At 40.5% G+C, this 20,171-nt stretch overlaps 1 protein-coding gene and 1 long non-coding RNA gene across 2 annotated transcripts in view; one reads left to right on the top strand and one right to left on the bottom strand.

The window, feature by feature from the left end:
* The window catches only part of LOC309562231 (uncharacterized protein), a gene marked incomplete at its 3' end in the record, with an annotated part of 1,785,816 nt that overhangs the window by 175,952 nt on the left and 1,589,693 nt on the right, over positions 1–20,171 (bottom strand). The window lies entirely within an intron of this gene.
* Positions 11,191–20,171, top strand: part of LOC309561597 — a 971,235-nt gene continuing 962,254 nt past the window's right edge. Inside the window, exon 1 of the long non-coding RNA XR_014225586.1 lies at positions 11,191–11,229. This is a non-coding gene — a long non-coding RNA (uncharacterized lncRNA). The remainder of the gene's footprint in view (positions 11,230–20,171) is intronic.

Consider the following 20,171-nt stretch of genomic DNA (forward strand, 5'->3'; position numbering starts at 1 on the left):
TATTGATCTATATATATTTTCCATATATGATGGTTTCTCCTTATTCTCCTTATTTTTGGTAGGGACACTAGTGGCAATAATATTTTTCTGTGCCCATGTTTGCCAATTACATATTCAATTTGCTAGGTAATTCTGGTCACAGTTCAATTTGCTAAATTCGTGTGGAGGTTTTGGTATTAGTGACATCATGTCCACCCTTTTATTCCTCTCTGCATGTTATGCTGTGCTTCCGCCCTAAATTTATGGGAGTAGGACAAAGTTTTTCTACACTACATCAGCTGTGTCTTTAGTGCTTGTGGCCACAGCCTTTTGGTAAGCGCCCACCCATATGTTTTTCATTCCATGGGTGATTTTTTTCTTCTATTCACACTGGGTCTCCTGAACTTCAACATCTGCTGGGACTTGTGGTTCCTTTTATGTTGTGTCACTTATAATTGTTATGAGGTTTCACCTTTGGACTTCACCATTATAACTTCGTCGGAGGATTTATTACTTTTATCACTCATTTATATTCATTTGGACATTCCTGATCACTCACAGTTATTTGATTAATTATTGTGGGAATTTTTGGACTTGTGTCACCGTTCACCACACCCCAAGTCTTTTTTTATTGTTTTACATCACTAATATTAGCGCTACACATTATTTATTTTATTGGTTTGTGACATCATATAATGTGCATTTGAAATCTCCTTACATAAAGAAGTGATATACTGCTAACCTATTTATTTATGACTGCTAAGGGTAAACGCTGTGAGAGATGTTAGGCAAAATTTTCATTTTTCAATTTAAAATCAAGGTCCTTTAAATTACATCAGGTATCATGTTCGAGTTATAGTACCTTATACTGAAAGCTCCAGAAGTTATCCTTCCCAAAAAATAAACTGTACACTTTACACATCATATTTTAAATATTCTAGTAAAAATAACACAGCTGCACACAATTCATTGATTTGAATAAAGTTTATTGATTGGAGAACAAAGTAAGAGTTTTGTGGCACATGGAAATGTAAGAAAATCAGAAAAAAAGAATTGATTTTATTTTATATATATTTTTTTTTGTACTTTTCATTCATGCTGTCCTATTTGCTACGTTTGAAGTTCAAAATGCACCTAGAAAATAAATTAAAATTAGCCATGTCAATAAACAGCTAAATACAATGCATTCAGTGCTGCAGCATTAAGAATATTTTGTGTGTATCTCTTATCTGTACAAAAACACATGACAAGAGTATATAGATTTAGAAATGTGCCTCTGGGAAGTGTTTTGATCAGTAATTAGTAGTGTTGAGCGAACACGGACTGTATTATTCGTGTTCGTACTGAATAATTGGATTTTTGTTACCCAAACACGGACCCGAAAACTTTGCTGTATGTTCGGGTTTAAAATCCGTGTTCGGTCATTTTATTTCCTGTTTTGTATGTAATGGCGCGCTTTTAATGGCGGGCTTTCAACAGCCAATCAACAAGCGTTTAACTGGTGTGCGCCATCACAGCCATGCCTACTAATGTATTAGTAGCTGTGATTGGCCATCTGAAGCATGTGACCACTTTATAAGTTCGAGAGCCCCAGCGCGCCACGTCATTCTGCTGTAGTTTAGGGACAGAGCACACATCATACGTGCTGGCTGCTGATTAGGGACAGACAGTGATTCTGTGAAAAATTGTGTCTGAAAAGAATGCAGGGACAGGTCGGAGTGCAGGCAGGGAAAGTTATTAGAGCATTTTAGGGCCAGGCTGGAGATTAGGCAGGGTCAGTCTACATCGATTTTGCTGTGTGGGGGGTGGTGCAGTGAACGATCTTATTGAGCATATTAGGGCCAGGCTGGAGATTAGGCAGGGACAGTCTACATCGACTTTGCTGTGTGGGGGGTGGTGCAGTGAACAATCTTTTTGCCCTCACTTGAGCCTACTGAGGAGGAGGAGGGAGAAAAAATATATTTTTATCAGTCTGTTGTGTGCAGCATTCAGCTATATTTCACTACAGACTGCTGTTCTAATCTGCAATTAAAAAATTAATTTAAAGGGGAATTTTTTTAAGAGCACTTGCCATGCTCTTAACTACATTTTGCTGCCATTTGCAGCACTCTAGCCCTTTCCATTGGTGTTTTAGAGCCATTTTAGTGCCTAAAAGTTCGGGTCCCCATTGACTTCAATGGGGTTCGGTGTCCGGGTAAAGTTCGGAAAAAGTCCGGGACACGGACCCGGACTTTTTTTTCAAGTTCGGCCGAACCCGCCGAACACGGATATCCAGGTGTCCGCTCAACTCTAGTAATTAGATTAAATTCAATGCATTTAAAAGTGGAGGTAACAATAAACAGTAATATGTATAATAAGAACGAACCTCTTAGTCCTATAACACTGCATCTTTTCATATGAGATAATATTCAAATATTTGCTCCTCTGGCAATTCATGAATTTTGAATCAAAATCCCTTTTCATCTCCACTCTCCCAAAACTTGGTGCATTATTATGTTATGATTCCTTTGCAATAAATACCTTTTCAGAAAAGACAGTGGAGGCTGTACATTAATGTATTGAACCGACAATTTAGCCCAGTTCTCCAGCCCTCAGACCTAGTAAGTGATGGGGTCATTGTCTATGGAGGCAATGAAGTCTATGCATTTTTATTGGTTACCACAAGTGTAATGTGTCTCATGTATTGTGTACCGGAGCTTATAAAAGACAGGAAACTGAAATATATTTATGGTCAATGGAATCACTAATGGGATCCAAGAAGAAAATCATTAATATTTAGTGTCCTCCTCCATCCTCCATCTCTGCTCTACTCATCCCTTGCTGTGGTTCTCCTATTCTGACCACCACTCACTCATGAGATTTGTGTCACTTTCTCTATCCTATGAATTTACCAACGCCTTTCTGCCTCCCGTTCCTTTCTTTTATCATGTAAAATGCTGTACACGCTTCTCTTCCTTTTACCCCCAGATGTCTCCTCTTCCTCCTCCATATAATGAGGCATTTCCCAGGCATTATTCATTTTCTCATATTTTGTGCCACCCTGATTAGAAACCAAATCTGATTTAACCTGTTCGCTCAGGTGCAATCCTCCCACCCAAATCCAGCACAAATCCAAATGCCTGCGACACTGGCATCACCCAGAGGAAGAATGAAGGATTTTTTGCTTTCTGGTTTCAAATGTCTTTTCCTTTGGAAACTTCCCTGGCCTGATGTCACAATGTCATAGTCTGGTGGCTTCCCTGCTACTGCAAGCACAAATGTGTGATGTACTCAATAAAAAAGACTATTGTGGTAGTATGAGACTATTCAAATATTTGGAAATAGGAGGCAAGAGCTACCATGTGCTGCTTATGCAGTCTTCTCACCACTATTGCTGCCACTAACTCTCACAAACTCTAGCAGAACAATGAGTGCAAATTTTACTGCAAAGTGTTTTAAAGAAATTCTCAGAACTTGGACATAAACCAGTCACATGGGGGTTGATTTACTAAAACTGGAGAGTACAGAATCTGGTGCAGCCAATCAGCTTCTAACTTCAGCTTGTTCAATTAGGTGTACGTTTAGTAAACTGAGAAGTTTTCTCTCAGTTCACTTCTCGGCAGTTCTCAGAGAAAAAATATCTCCTCTGGCACCCAGTTTAGAAGGCGGAGAACTTCACTTCTCACAGGGTGATCAGAGGAGAAGTTTTTTCTCTGAGAACTGCCGTGATCTCTGTATAACTGGGAGGAGTGCCTGTAATCTCGCGAGATTTTGTGAGATTACAGGCACTGCTAAGTTTAAAAAGTGAAACTAAAGTTTAAAAGAACTCGTAATGACATGTTCTGACACATGAAAACATATATATACACACACACACACACATGCACGGTATATATACATACAGTATATAAATATATATATATATACACATACACACACACACACATATATATATATATATATATATATATATATATATATATATATATATATATATATACACATACATACAGTACATACATACATGCCAATCTGTATGCAATTGCACTGTGTGTTGGCAGATTGCATGCAGATTGTACACCAGACCACAGGCTATCGTTTGTGGTGTGTGGGTGTGGGGACAGTGGGAAGAGTGATCAACACAGGGGTTCTGGCTTGTAGGATAGCTGGAGGAATCCTAGTAGTGTGTGGTAATTGCTAGACTGCTCCCCAACCCTTAGAGTGCATCAGATTGTATGTAAGATTTGTATCTGCCTGTGTGTGGTCAGCCAGCTGGATTGGACTGGAGTCTCCCTCTAGTGGTGACCGAAGGCAGTGCAGGCTGTGAAAGTATTGCAACCAATCTAATTACTTAAGCCCCGTACACACGTACCGATCGTCGGCCGAACGATCGGCCGTCTTTTGTCCCCGGGCTGTCATGCCCGCTGAAAAGTGCAAAAGACTGCACACAAATTTTGTCCGCCGACTGCAGAAGTGATGTCATGTGATGGTTAACTTTCCCTGTGTTTTTTCTTTTATGAGCATGCCCAGTCTTGCAAATCTGCTGTCTGTCGGCCGAATTCTGTACTGACTCGCGAACAATCGGCCGTTCTGGTGTCGGCATACAAACATTTTAATGCTTGCACGACAGATTCTGTTCGGCCGAAAGTGCGCTGTCGGCTGTCGGAAGCATCATACTAACAAGCCTACATTTGGCCGATCGGTCGTCTGCCGAATCTTTTCTGCGACAATCGGTACGTGTGTACGAGCCTTTAGTAGGAATTTTCTTTATTTCCGTTATCCCCTTATACTGCCCAGTCACGATTCATCACGTCTCGTTTAGCTAGTCGCCGTGGGCGTGGTTGAATCGTGACAGATTGGTTTCCTCCCACACTCCAAAGACATGCTGGTAGGTTAATTGGATCCTGTATAAAAAATTGGCCCTGCTGTGTATGTATGCGAGTGATGCCTCGTACACACGTACCGATCGTCGGCCGTAAATATTCGGCCGACGACCGATCGGCCGATTGTATGCTTGTTAGTATGATGCTTTCGACAGCCGACAGCGCATTTTCGGCCGAACAGAATCTGTCGTGCAGGCATTAAAATTTTTGTTGGCCAACACCAGAACGGCCGATTGTTCGCCAGTCAGTACAGAATTCGGCCGACAAACAGCAGATTAGCAAGACTGGCCATGCTCAGAAAAGAAAAAACACACGGAAAGTTATTCATCACATGACATCACTTCTGCAGTTGGCTGTTGTTGGCTGACAAAATTCATGTGCAGTCTTTTGCAGTTTTCAGCGGACAGGACAGCCCTGGACAAAAGACGGCCGATCGGTACATGTGTACGAGGCATTAGGGACCTTAGATTGTAAGCTCCTTGAGGGCAGGGACTGATGTGAATGTGCAATGTATATGTAAAGCGCTGCGTAAATTGACTGTGCTATATAAGTACCTGAAATAAAAAAAAAATATATATATATATACATACATACACACCAGTACATACAGTATATATATATATATATATATATATATATATATATACACACACAGATATATATGTGATTGTATAGTTAATGTGTTTCTAACCTGCTGTTGATGTATATTTCACTGCAGTAGGGAGAGTTTTTACTTTCACTTTTGGGCACGAGGACATTCACAGCAGAGATCTCCTATTTCTTCCTGCTATCTCCACCTCTGAGCTGGAGAAGTAGGAAGAGGAGATCTTCAAAGAGAAGCACAGTGATTAGGTGACATCATGTGTTTCTAAACTGGCCTTTTCTATTGCAGTGAATGCAAGCTGTTTGTGTACTGAGATGAGAAGAGAAGACTATGTTCTCCACTACTCTTCTCAGTAATTTAAACCGGCAATGCTCTGAGACAAGCTGTGATCATCCAGATCTCGGCTTATCTCAGTTTACTAAACGTACACCTTAGGCTTTGAAAGAAATGGAAGCTGATTGGTTTCTATGCAGAGCTGCACCAGATTTTGCACTCTCCAGTTTTAGTAAATCAACCCCAAAGTTTGCAGAAATAAAGAACCCTTTTTGTCAATCACTGCTGTTTCAAATACACTGAGTTCTCATGCAAAGTGTCAGCAACGGGCTCTAATACAGCAAGCAATGATAGAGGAACAACTATTTTTGCATGAATAGTTGCTACTTTTAATGCAATAAGTTAAAAAATATGATGTCTACTTTTAGCAGTAAAACAACCAGTTCATGACAGCCCTTGGTGGTATACTGTGCATGAGAATACTGGCTGGAGAGAGCAAATGCTAGTGTCAGACTGGAACTCAGCTGGCTGGGAGAAATACCAGAAATTCACAGTATAGGTCATTAATAGTAACTCAGACATCAAAGTCATGCACCTAAAGGTGTCACTTTCAATAAAAGGTTGTTTGCACAAAGATAATGCGTTGCTAACTGCATACAAATACCAATAACATTTCACATTTATTGATGGAATCTGAGGGTAAGAATTCATTCAAATAAAGTTTCAAACCTTGTCATATTTTGATATTGGAATCTTTGTTAAAGTAAAACTTATGCCTGCGATACTTACCTCTGCCCCAATGTTGTCCAGGAACTCCCTCACCGGCGCTGACATCTTCACCTGGTCTTCTACAAGGTTTATCATCTATAAATACTTTGATTGGCTGGGCCAGGATGATGTAACTCCCACACATATGCACAGGAATGAATTCATTTCAGTACTGAGGAATGCTGAGGAAGTACACTGAGCTGTGCATTCATAGGAAGTTTGTGAACAGGCAGGTAAGAATGTTTTATAGTAGAAGAGACATAGTGGGGGAGATTTACTAAAACTGCTATACACAGAATCTGGTGCAGCTGTGCATAGTAACCAATCAGCTTCTAGATTTTATTCTCAGCTTCTAGGTTTTATTCTCAGCTTCTAGGTTTTATTCTCAAAGTTTGTTGAGGAAAAAGCATTCCCCTCTGGGTGATCTATGTACCTTGCAGGGGTTTAAAAAAAAAAAAAAAAAAATGTTGCAGATTTCTACCTTTTGTTCTTTTGAGGAAACTGCTGTTTGTTTGTCTGTGTCCATGTACACAGTGAATCTGTATGGGAGTGGTTTTATAATTATCAATCAGCTGCTGCACATGCAGGGCTCTAATGATGAGGGCTGAAGGGTCCGCATCCCTTTAAATGTGATTTCCCTTTTAGAGTATTACACCAAAAATGACATATTTGTTGCAGGGGATACATAAAATCTAAGTTGTGTCTTAGTGCAGACTTCTGGGAAAATCAGTAAGCCAATCACACAAGCAGGAAATTACATTTCTGGGGGAGCGTTGTGTACACCATCTGTGCACAGAATGCCTCCAGGTAGCCATATTGCATTGAATTTTACAGAAAATTTCAGTGCGTCAGTTTGAAAAGGAAAGGTCATTTTTAATAGCATTCAATTACAATATGACTTGTGTCACAACTGTATATGCTATATTATTATTTATTTTATATGTTATTTTTTTCAGACAAAAGTGGAGTTACCCATTCATTGAACACGCTGAAATTAGAAGCTGATTGGTTCCTATACACAGCTGCACCAGATTATGTGTACCCCAGTTTTAGTAAATTTCCCCCAGTATGTCTGCAATAAAATTCTTGTTACTGGCCACTAGATCTGCAACAGCCAGTGAAAATACCCCCTGGTATGAGGGAGATTGTGACCTTCTACCAAGTGACAGTGCTTGGGTCTAAGCAATGAATCATTACAGAGGGAGTGATGTCACTGCTCCCCCTAGTGTTTGACATGGAGGATTCTGGAGCCGGCTGTGATGGAGGAAGAAGTGGAGAGGGAGGGAAGGTGAGTATCCGTGTGTCGGGGAAGTCCCTTTGCACAGACATTGTCACTGTGTCCTGAATGGATTTGGGGACAGTTTCTCTTTAGAAAATACTTTTATTTTTTGTACAGTTTGGGGGAGCAATTAGATGATCGTGCCATCCTAATATAAAATATCTAATGTAAAATATAATTTTGTCTGTAAGGATAATAGTATAGAAACGGTCATTGCTGATATGGGTTTAAAGGGACAGGCTCTAAAGTAGTCCCAAATTTGAACAAACTTGTAACCAGTGTATTTTTAAAAGACAAAACTCAGTTCCTGCTTGTGTGCCCAAGGATAGCAATTCAATGGGTAGAGACTCAGGATAACTGCCCTGGAGCCTGCAGCTTAAATACCAAGCCAGCAGTGGCAATCCCCGTATTTCTGACCTCATAGGTTCCCTTAAGATGAAATGTCTGATTTTATTATAAGTCCATTTCTTTTATTTTCTTGAAGTGAAATCCTGGTAGATGTATTAAAGAAAATAAATATAATAATAAACTTACCACATGGATATTAATGCAGTCAGTTGTTCCCAGCCTAAAATCACACTAGTGAAGGTAGAATTGGAAAACCAGGGTTAAGCTTGGGAAAGAAAAAAATATATATAAAGTAAGGAACCATATTGCTTTATGTCAGGGTTGCAATATATGGACTGTTAAAATATACACAGTTACAGCAGACTCTTTTTTTTTTTTTTTTTTTTTCCTTTGGGATAAAAGTTCTACATAAATAAATAAAAAGTGATCATTGTATGCACCCCTGTCAGTGTTAAATGGTTTGTCTCAACCCTCTAACTGCTACATCTGCAGGACAGCTTGTTCTATTGAAAAGCAACAGACTTACTGGCAGGATCACCTGATGAATATAAAGGAAATAAATCCAATGCAGCCATGACATTTATGAATTGATAAGCTGCAATACAATAAATTATTTATTTTGCATTTAATACCACTTGAGTTCATAATACTAGATACTATTGTTTGATAAACTTGAACCATGAACCTTTGAATACAGAGGCAGGCAACAAAACACATAAGGGGTCTTTCATACTGGTGGCAGTGCATACTTCGCTCTGAAAAGCAATCTGCAGTGGATCACTTTTTAGAGAGAGTGGTATAGCAGTGACTGGCAGGCAATCCTGCTACCTCCTGAATGTCTGTCTGTTTTTTTTTAATATAAAGGGAGATTTTTGTATTACAAAATGCACAGCAACTACAAATCAAGCATTGGGCCCACGTCTGCAAAGGGCTCACATTGACCTAAATAGGAGAATATCAAAGGTAGTGTCAAAGGTGGAGTTAAAATTGCCACAGCCATGACATGTGTACAGCCCCCATTTGACTGTAATGTTAGAATTTAGGAAGGTGGCCGGGGGAGTGGTTAAAACACAGTTCAACCGTCTGTTTTGACTGCCCCTGGCCACCCGTGTGAGAAAACTCTAAGAGGCATGGAAAATCTTACAGTAAAAGATTGGAAACTTGAGTATCTTTGGATTTGAAAAAAAAAAAAAAAATGTTAGAAGTAATTTATTTAAAACATTTAAATATGTCAAAGGCCTTTGTATAATAATGACTGTAGAAAGTACAAGGGGACATCTTCTGTGTATGAAGGAAAGGAGATTTTATCATCAGTTTAGAAAGAATTTCTTTACAGTAAGGGTGTAAGCTGTGGAATGCTTTACTGCATGATTTATAATGACATGGAAAATGGAATTTAAAAAAGGGATGAATGATATTCTTGCAACTACTAAAGTCATAAATCTAAGGCCAGTAGAACAGTATTTTGGTCCAGGGATTTGATCCAACTGCCCTTGGTGCATCAAGAAAGACTTTTTTTCCTCCTCTGTGGGAATAGCAACTGTTTCACAAGGGGTTTTATTTTGCCTAATCTGAATTAAATCTGCAGGAGCTAAAAAAAAACAACTTTGTATTTTAGAAGGCATCAGGTTTGTTTCATTTAATCCAAGGCCAGAGCTGGTTTTGCAATTTTTTGCACACATTCAAATCATTTTAGGCCTGAAGAATAGTTAAAACCCACAAAGAGTATATATTTTCTATAAACAGAGACCCTGGAGAATAAAATAGTGGTAGTTTCAAAATTTTATTTCACACAATATTAGCACAAAGGTTTATCAAATGCAAATTATCTGTAAAAATACACTAAAGTTAAAGTGGTTGTAAAGGCTAAAGATTTATCTACCTTAATGAATTCTCTGCATTGAGGTAAAAATCTGTTCATGATCATCTCCCCCCCAGCCCTCTCTAAATACTTACCTGAGTCTTATCTTGATCCAGCACTGCTCTCTCTCCTCACAGGACTCAGAGGTAGCAACGGAACCCCTATGAGGGTGGAGCGGGGAGCGGGCCAAACTGTTCTGTGTATCTATAGATGTACACAACATAGCTAGTTGCCGAGAGCACCGGCGGGGTGGGGGGTCCCAGAAGAGGAGGTTTTGGCTGCTCTGGCTTGCACAGAGAAGGTAAGTATACAGTAACAACTTTTTTATTTTAGGAAAAAAATTAACCTTTGCAACCCAATTTAATTTTAGTGCACACAAATGCAATATATTAGCCAAGCTTTTAGTAACATATAAAAGATTTGATGTTTGTGCACACAAAACCCCCTGCTGATACTGACATATGCCATATGTCGTTGGCAATAAAGGGGTTAAACATGAATGTAAAATTAATCTGAATTTATATATTAAACGCTGTCATTGTGTATATTAAAGCCAAACTTTAGCCCTCTGTCACTTTAAATAAGGATGGTCCAAACAAATGTTTACCTTCACTAATAGAAGGGTCAGCTAAAAGTCCTGTATAAACTGTATGTAGCATCAGATTCATGCAGTATACAGTGCTGTGTTTGGGCAGCGGGACAGGGACTTCCCATCAAGCTCCTGGAACAAAGCTGAGTTGGGCTGAGCACTGCTTTGTGTTTTCTGACTGAGTACAAAGCTCCCTGTGATTGGTTGGGATCATGACATCATTGGTCTTCCTCTCCACCTCTGGCAATTGGAGGAAGCCTTCTGTTCATTCAGAAAATACAAAGCTTCATGTGAAGAGCTGAGCAACACTCATCCCAACTAAATTTTGTTCCAGGAGTGGGATGGGAAGTCCCTGTACTGCTGCTGGAACACAGCGAGTGAATCTGTTAGTGAAGGTAATGGTTTGATTAGAGCTTCCTGGTGATGACCCATTGATTGGTTGAAACGCATTAAAGGCTTGAATGCGTCATCGCGACAACACTTCCATCTACGTCACTCCCAAGGACTGTGCTGAGCCGCGATTTACAGAACTCCCCATACGCCTACCAGGACACCCTAATACCCATGTTGTATACACTGGGTGCCAGGATAAAGGCACCTAAAAATGTGAGTGTACAATTTTATCTTCTCTTATTTGTAATAAATCATACGGTTTTACGCTATGAGGTTTCCCTCTGTCATCTGTCTTCCCCCTTTATATCTGAGGAGTAATCATTGTGAGATCTTCTAGCAGAGAAACCATCCAGGGGACATTTCCCCAATAAGCGCAAGAGACCACACTAGAGATAGGTGGTCAAATTTCAGGGTGAGTGTACATCCATGGGGGGCACTTGTTTTGAGCCAAAACACAGTTTTAGAGCACCGTTTGTTTAAAATACAAGAGCACGAGCACTTTATAAAACACAGCACTACGGAACTTTTTATCTATTCATTATAAGCTGTCACAGTTATGGGCTATTGCTGATATTTCATCAGCCAAACCCTAAACACTGTGTATTTTTCTATATATGTTCATGTTATATTGCAAGTAAGCTTACAGTAGTACTGCAGCTGGTGGAAAATTGCTTACACATTGATTTACTAAATATTATTTTTTCTTTGATGCTAAGATATATTTTTACAATGGTTTGCTTAGGCCTGCTTGATCCAAACAAACTATTTTAAAGTGAGAGAAACTGGAGTTAGGCTTTAACGCTTAGCTGTTATCACTATAGTCATTTTCATGGCAGTATTCTTTTTATGAACCTAAAGCAGGGCAGACACAGACAATAAACCCTTGTGAGGGGTCTGGTTTAGGAGATCAGCATATTTGTGTATTAGTAGATAGCACAGCTTTAGAAATTAGAATCATTGACAGCTTAGATTTAGAGATTTCTGCAGAGGTACGGAGAAGATTTGGTTTAGACCAGAGAAGGTATGTGTAGGTGTAGTGGAATGTAATAGTTAACAAAAAGGTTGGACATAATTATTTTTTCACCCTCATTAACAATGAAGCTATGATTGTTAGAGTGAACTTTGTCTTTGATCATATACTGTTGCTGTAGATAAACCGCATTTAAAGAAATTATTATACTTTTATATATGATTTAGCCAAGCCCAAAGCAAAATCTCAAAATAATACTATTTGAAAGATAGCATATGCAAAGCTGTATTTACTAAGGAATGCATTTCAAACTTACCAGGGTACATAATGTTCTGCTAACCAAGTCAACTTTCTATAATAAAGATAAGATAAGATAATTAACACACTGTGGTAAAGCTATTTAATAACATGAACATTGTTTTAAGTATTTATACTGTTACATTTTTGCAGCTGTAAACAACATAATAAAGAGGTTACATGTTTTTATTTAGCTGTAAAGTAGTTAGGTGGAAAATTTCATTTTAAAAAAGTGTTCTTCAATTCCTGGCTGCTTTTCTGAATCCCACTATACAGTTCACCCAGTGTAATATTAGCTGTATACAGCAGAATGAAGAATGCATATTTAAGTCACAAAGCAACAAAACATTTTACCCCAGTAAGAAGGAGTATGTTTCCAAGCAGTCCCTGAAGATCTTCCTTGCCAAGTAATGCCAGTAATTTTTCCTTAAATAAAAGAAATAATTTAGTGAAATCCTAAAACCACACAAACTGTTTTAGAGGTTAATACACAATATCATGATTTAACATGTTTATTGCTTTACATCTTTGCTGTATATTTTAGTTGGTTTTATAATTGCTTTGCTCTTTTTGGATACATATTTTTTTTTTTACAGCATTAACTTTGGCATTGTTAGTGCAATGGTCCTCTGTCTTGGTGCTTTTAACACTTATAATTCTTGCTGTAAAAGTAGAAGAAAACTTGTTAAAGAATGACTAATGAAGGTAAAGATATTTCCCTTTACTGAAAAGTACTAGGGGGAGGGAGAGTGAAAAAGACAGTTCTGTCATTTACAGAGACATCTGAAAACTGTCATTTTAACAATCTGCTGGAGAGAGCAGTTAGGTCTTTTTTAATACTTGCTTGCCATAAGAGATTTGCTAAGAGCCCATTCACACTAGCACGACTTGTGAGGCGACTTGTGTTGCCCCAGGTCGCTTGACATAACAAAAGCAATGTTAATCAATCAGTGCTGTCTTAATTGGCACTACTGAAGTCGCTCCGACTTCAGAAAAGGGTCCTGTACTACTTTGAGGCGACCTGTGATCCGACTTGTCCCATATACTTCAATGGGAGTCACCTCCTTATCTTAATTGAAGCGACTTTCCTGTTTCTCAGTGGTGTCTGTTTCCAGGGGTTGACACGCACGTGATTTACTTCCTGGCTCCAGTCTATTACCACTGAGCTCCGCCCGTTGTAAGATTCTGGTACCTTCGGTACCCTTATTGCCCATTTTCCTTTACATATTGCGTCCCACCTCTTTAGTTAGGTGGAACGCATATACCTTTAAGCCGCATGACATCATCACTGAGCGCCGCTCTGAGCGGCTATTTCAATCGCCGGCTTTCTCTCACACATTGTTCGTTCAAACCGCATGCTAACAGCCTTGTCTTATGCTGCCAGAGCCTCCAGCTAATTCCCTTACCTGGAACAGACCGGAAACCTCGCTATTGATCCCGTATCTCGCTACCGGATCACTCTCTACTACGGGACCCTTCTGCTTACTAGCCTCACTAGTGATAAGTACCCCACAGGGGATTCCTTCATAACAAACTTACACTATCTACTTCTGCACACTAAGGACTGTTACTTACTATTCTATCATCTGCACTGTTACATAGATTGCTAGCTCTTGAGTCTACTACCATCTGTATTCTTGCACTAGGTTAGTCTCTCCTGTATATACCATCTGCTGTCCCCTACCACCTGTTACCATACATGATTACTAACTATCTGCATTCTACCTGTTACCATCTACTACTCTCCTGAACATTACTATCAAGTGCTTATCATTGCTATCACTGCTCACACCTGTCCCTTCAGCACATCACCTCTATACTATCGTATACATCCTATCACTCCAGGAACATCTTATTGAGTGTATGTATATTTGCATGCTGAAGCAGACCGGGCCACAGTGATGAGTCTGGAGAGTTGGATCTGGTAATTCAACACATCTCTACACGACTACTGAGTGGAGTTTCTGCAGCTGCAAATCCAGCACACTAGAACAAAAACGCAGGAGCGTTACAGATTGAACGAACCTAAAAAATGGATTCAGCAGAATTACCCACTCAAGTGATACAATTAACACAAAAAGTAGATGCATTAATACTTGCTCTTACTGAAGTAAAAAATGAAAATCAGACTCTGAGACAGCAGATAGCCCGTCTTTCACAGCTCACTGCTGCTCAGCCCCGTGAACCTAAAATAAACCCTCCTCTAGTGTTTACAGGTGATCGGAAAAAATTTTGTGAATTCAAAAACGCATGTCAATTGCTTTTCCTGCTAAAACTTCGTACTTACCCTACTGATCAAATTAAAGTCTGTACAACTATCTCATATTTGTCGGGTGATCCACGGGCCTGGGCAGACTCTCTCTTTGAGAAAGATGATCCTCTTCTCAACTCCTATCCTTTATTCCTAGCGGAACTCGCTAGCTTATATGAAGACCCCAATAGGCAGAGTACTGCTGATAGCCAATTGAGGGCTTTAAAACAAGGAAGGAGACCTGTTGAAGACTTTGTAGCAGAGTTCAAAAGATGGACCCTTGATTCAGGGTGGAATGATACATCTCTGCGAACTCAGTTCAGACTCGGGTTGTCAGAAGCCGTAAAAGACGAGCTCGCCCGAGCGGATTTACCTGGCACTTTGGATGCCTTAATCCAACTCAGTATCAACATTGACTGGCGACTGCGAGAAAGAAAGGCTGAGAAGATGGGAATGCCATTGTCCAGTCCTTCTCGGATTTCGCCCATTGACCCTACTCCTATGGAGGTAGGAACGATACCCCCACCTTTATCGACTACTGAACGAGCCAGGAGAAGATCCGAAAATCTCTGCATGTACTGCGCCTCCCCGGATCATTTGATAAGCATCTGTCCCCTTGCCCCCAAAAAAGAGGGTGAGTGTTCACATGTCTTGCTAGGGGGATTAACGACTTCCTTTTCTAATCCCTATCTCTTTATTTATTTGACATTACAGTGGGACCAATCTAGGATCACCACCAAGGCTATGATCGACACAGGATCTTGTGGGAACTATATCGATACTCATTTTGTTACCTTAAATAAAATACCTATTATTTAAAAAATTAAACCTGTCTCTGTTAGTTTCATTAACGGTATTCCGTTATCTTCTGGTCCAATCACCAATCAGACACAAGCACTCCTTGTCACTGCTAACGAGTCTCATAGGGAGACCACCACTTTCGATGTACTATCTTCACCACATTTTCCCATTATTTTGGGACTTCCCTGGTTACACATACATCAACCAACCATTGATTGGAAAACACGGACTCTAACCTTCCCTTCTCACTATTGCGAGATCACGTGTAACCTCCCATCATATGGAAAGATCCTGTCTGTGGTGTCAGATGAGATTACACCACTATGCTACCAGGATCTGTCTGAAGTATTCCTTGAGAAAAATGCTCAAGTGTTGCCTCCCCATAGTGACTATGATTGTTTTATCGATCTACTCCCTAATAGCAAATTGCCTTTCGGTCATGTTTATCCTCTTTCACAGGATGAACTTTCTCATCTCAAGGAATACTTGGATGAGAATTTGGCGAAAGGGTTCATCAGACCCTCTACTTCTTCCACAGCTGCAGGACTTTTCTTTGTCCGCAATAAGGATTCAAGTCTTAGGCCTATTATTGACTATAGGCAATTAAATACCATTACGATAAAGGATCGCTATCCTTTACCGCTCATCCCTGAACTCATTGAACAAGTGCGCGGGGCTACCTACTTTTCTAAATTGGACCTAAAAGGGGCATACAACCTAATCCGAATCCGTGACGGAGATGAGTGGAAGACAGCATTCAGAACCAGATACGGATTATTCGAATATCTTGTGATGCCTTTCGGGTTATGTAATGCTCCCACAGCTTTTCAACGATTCATAAATGACATCTTCAGAGACTTACTCGATGTTTGTGTTGTGGTATATCTGGACGATATACTTATCTATTCTCGATCTTTGTCTGAACATATAAAACATGTAAGACTTGTGTTGTCCAGATTACTCGCACACAATCTATATGTGAAATTAAAAAAATGCCTATTTCATAAAGAAGAAGTACTATTCCTAGGATACATCATATCTAAAACCGGAATCAAGATGGATATGAGTAAGATATCGTGTATTCTGGATTGGCCTATACCAACAACTCGTAAGGCATTACAACGATTCCTCGGATTTTCAAACTTCTATAGGAAGTTCATCAAGAACTTCTCTGCTATTGTGAGACCTATCACACAACTTACAAGTATAAAGAAACCATTTAAATGGTCAGAAGAAGCAAATGGAGCTTTCCGCTTGTTAAAATCAAGCTTTACTTCTGCTCCCATACTACGCCATCCAGACCCATCCCTCCAATATATCCTGGAGGTAGATGCGTCAAATATGGCAGTAGGAGCAGTTCTCTCCCAACGACCAACAAACACTTCACCACTCCACCCAGTTGCTTTCTTCTCTAAATCACTAAGCAGCCCAGAGGTGAATTACCCAGTGGGTGAAAAAGAGTTGCTTGCCATAAAACTGGCACTAGAGAATTGGCGACATCTACTTGAAGGTACTCGATTGCCAATACTCATATATACTGATCATAAAAATCTTCAATACCTTCAGACAAATAAGACTCTTTCCCACCGGCAGGTACGTTGGCCATTATTCTTCCTAAGATTCAACTTCCTAGTGACCTACACGCCTGCAGACAAAAACAAAAAAGCGGATGCGCTATCACGATTAACCGAAGATAACTGCGCCGAAATCCCTTCAATTCCTATAATACCCTATGAACGTATTATTGGGGTTGTTTGTTCCCTGAAGGAAGAGATTTTGCACAGTATAGGACTGGATTCACCACCACCACAACTAAGTACTGATGCAGAAGGCTTCCTCTACTACAACGACAAACTCTACATACCCCCTACTATGCGTACCAAGATCTTGGAATTGTCACATGATGTGCCTATGGCAGGACATATGGGTATGACGAAGACCTTTAATTTGCTTACCAGGCAGTTCTGGTGGCCTGATATGAAGATGTCTGTACAAAAATTTGTTTCTTCATGTGACATCTGTGCAAGGTCTAAAATTGACACCACAAAACCATCTGGTCTACTTTGCAGTCTACCAATACCCCAGGTTCCATGGGAAGTTGTGTCCATAGACTTTATAGTAGAATTACCACCTTCCAAAGGATTTAATACCATTCTAGTGTCAGTGGACCATCTGACAAAGATGGCACATTTCATTTCTATTCGCAGACTACCTTCATCGAAGCAAACAGCGGAATTACTAATGAAACATGTGTTTAAGTTACATGGAATTCCAAAGACTCTTTTATCTGACCGTGGTTCACAGTTCATCTCCAAGTTTTGGCAAGCTCTATGTCATAAAACTACGAATTGAGCGAAAACTCACTTCTCCTTACCACCCTCAGACCAAAGGACAGACTGAAAGAGTCAACCAGTGCATTGAACAATATCTACGTTGCTACACCTCATACCTACAGGATGATTGGGTGGACCTCCTCCCTCTGGCGGAATTTGCTTATAACAACGCAACCCACAGTACTACTAAGCAAAGTCCGTTCTACTTAAACTATGGGTTTCATCTCAAACGCTCATAGTCAACAAAAAAGGTACTACGACCTTCGTAGGAAACCTTCTCCTCAATATGCTATTGGGGATCTCGTGTGGCTATCGACAAAAAATTTGAGGTTAAAGATCCCTAGTAAAAAACTTGGACCTTTATTTCTGGGACCCTTCCCAATTAAGAAACTCATTGGAAAAGCTGCAGTGCAACTCACTTTACCGGCAGATCTCAGAATACATCCCATCTTTCATGTGTCGTTACTGAAACCACATGTTCCTAACCAAGGAATAAGGCCTACCATCTTGCCTCCACCTCCAGTACAAGTTGAAGGCAGAGAAGAATTTGAGATTAGGGAAATTTTGGATTCTCGTATCCACAGAGGAAAACTCCAATATCTCATAAGATGGAAGAACTATGGACCCCAAGACGACACCTGGTTGGATACTTCTGACGTTCACGCACCCAGGCTTATACGAAGGTTTCACTCCGAGAAACTAGTGCTATAGGCCTTCCGGAGCCGGCCTTAAGGGGGGGGGGGTACTGTAAGATTCTGGTACCTTCGGTACCCTTATTGCCCATTTTCCTTTACATATTGTGTCCCACTTCTTTAGTTAGGTGGAACGCATATACCTTTAAGCCGCATGACATCATCACTGAGCGCCGGTCTGAGCGGCTATTTCAATCGCCGGCTTTCTCTCACACATTGTTCGTTCAAACCGCATGCTAACAGCCTTGTCTTATGCTGCCGGAGCCTCCAGCTAATTCCCTTACCTGGAACAGACCGGAACCTCGCTATTGATCCCGTATCTCGCTACCGGATCACTCTCTACTACGGGACCCTTCTGCTTACTAACCTCACTAGTGATAAGTACCCCACAGGGGATTCCTTCATAACAAACTTACACTATCTACTTCTGCACACTAAGGACTGTTACTTACTATTCTATCATCTGCACTGTTACATAGATTGCTAGCTCTTGAGTCTACTACCATCTGTATTCTTGCACTAGGTTAGTCTCTCCTGTATATACCATCTGCTGTCCCCTACCACCTGTTACCATACATGATTACTAACCTATCTGCATTCTACCTGTTACCATCTACTACTCTCCTGAACATTACTATCAAGTGCTTATCATTGCTATCACTGCTCACGCCTGTCCCTTCAGCACATCACCTCTATACTATCGTATACATCCTATCACTCCAGGAACATCTTATTGAGTGTATGTATATTTGCATGCTGAAGCAGACCGGGCCACAGTGATGAGTCTGGAGAGTTGGATCTGGTAATTCAACACATCTCTACACGACTACTGAGTGGAGTTTCTGCAGCTGCAAATCCAGCACACTAGAACAAAAACGCAGGAGCGTTACACCAGTCCGCCTGGTAGCCTATATAACATCTGTAACTGCCGCAAGCCACACCCCCTGATGATGTCAGTAGTGTGATGAAATGCGTAGAAGGAGCTTGCGGCACATCACGCTGCTACCAATGGGGGATGCAGCGGCCATCTTCCTGGTGGGATACCTGGCTGAAGATACTCCACATATATGCCTACCTTTCCCAACTTAAATGTGAGTTGCTAATTGTCTGTTTTTATGCTAATAAAATCCTTTTGATGTTACTACACCATGGGAGCCGTCCTTTCTCTCCTTATGTAATGCCTATGAGAGGAGCGGGTACAACCAATCAGGGAGCCGGGTTAAGACATTTTTCTCTGCAGTTTCCGGATTTGATCTCCCGCTGTCCATGATCCCTGTAATGAGGGATAAGAGGCCAATTTAATCTCCATGGGGGTGGCTGTTCTCACACTTTGCTTTGGATGGTGGATTATTTGCATGTTTGCATTTGGGACTGCACCTTTCAGCCTGTTGTGGAATCTTTGTATTATCATCATTATGTACCATTTTGTTGTGCATGATTATTTTATGGACTTTTTGTTGCCCTTCTCTGGCCTCTCTCCAGTTCCAGCACATCCTTCCTGAGGACCGGTGCCCAGAACTGGACAGCATACTCCAGATGTGGCCGGACCAGAGTCTTGTAGAGTGGGAGAATAATCTCTTTATTTCTGGAGTGAATCCCCTTTTTTATACATGCTAGTATTCTGTTGGCTTTGCTTGCAGTGGCTTGGCATTGCATAGTATCATCCACAAATACTGAGATTTTACTCGATATCCCCTCCTCTAGATCATTTATGAATAAATTAAACAGGATTGGCCCCAGGACAGAACCTTGGGGGACCCCACTTTCCACACCCACCCAATCCGAGTACTCCCCATTAATCATCACCCTCTGGACTCTCCCCTGAAGCCAGTTCTCTATCCAAGTACTCACCCTATGGTCCATACCTACCT

Source organism: Pelophylax lessonae (genome assembly GCF_965119305.1).
Source record: "Pelophylax lessonae genome assembly, chromosome: 8".
Lineage (NCBI taxonomy): Eukaryota > Metazoa > Chordata > Amphibia > Anura > Ranidae > Pelophylax > Pelophylax lessonae.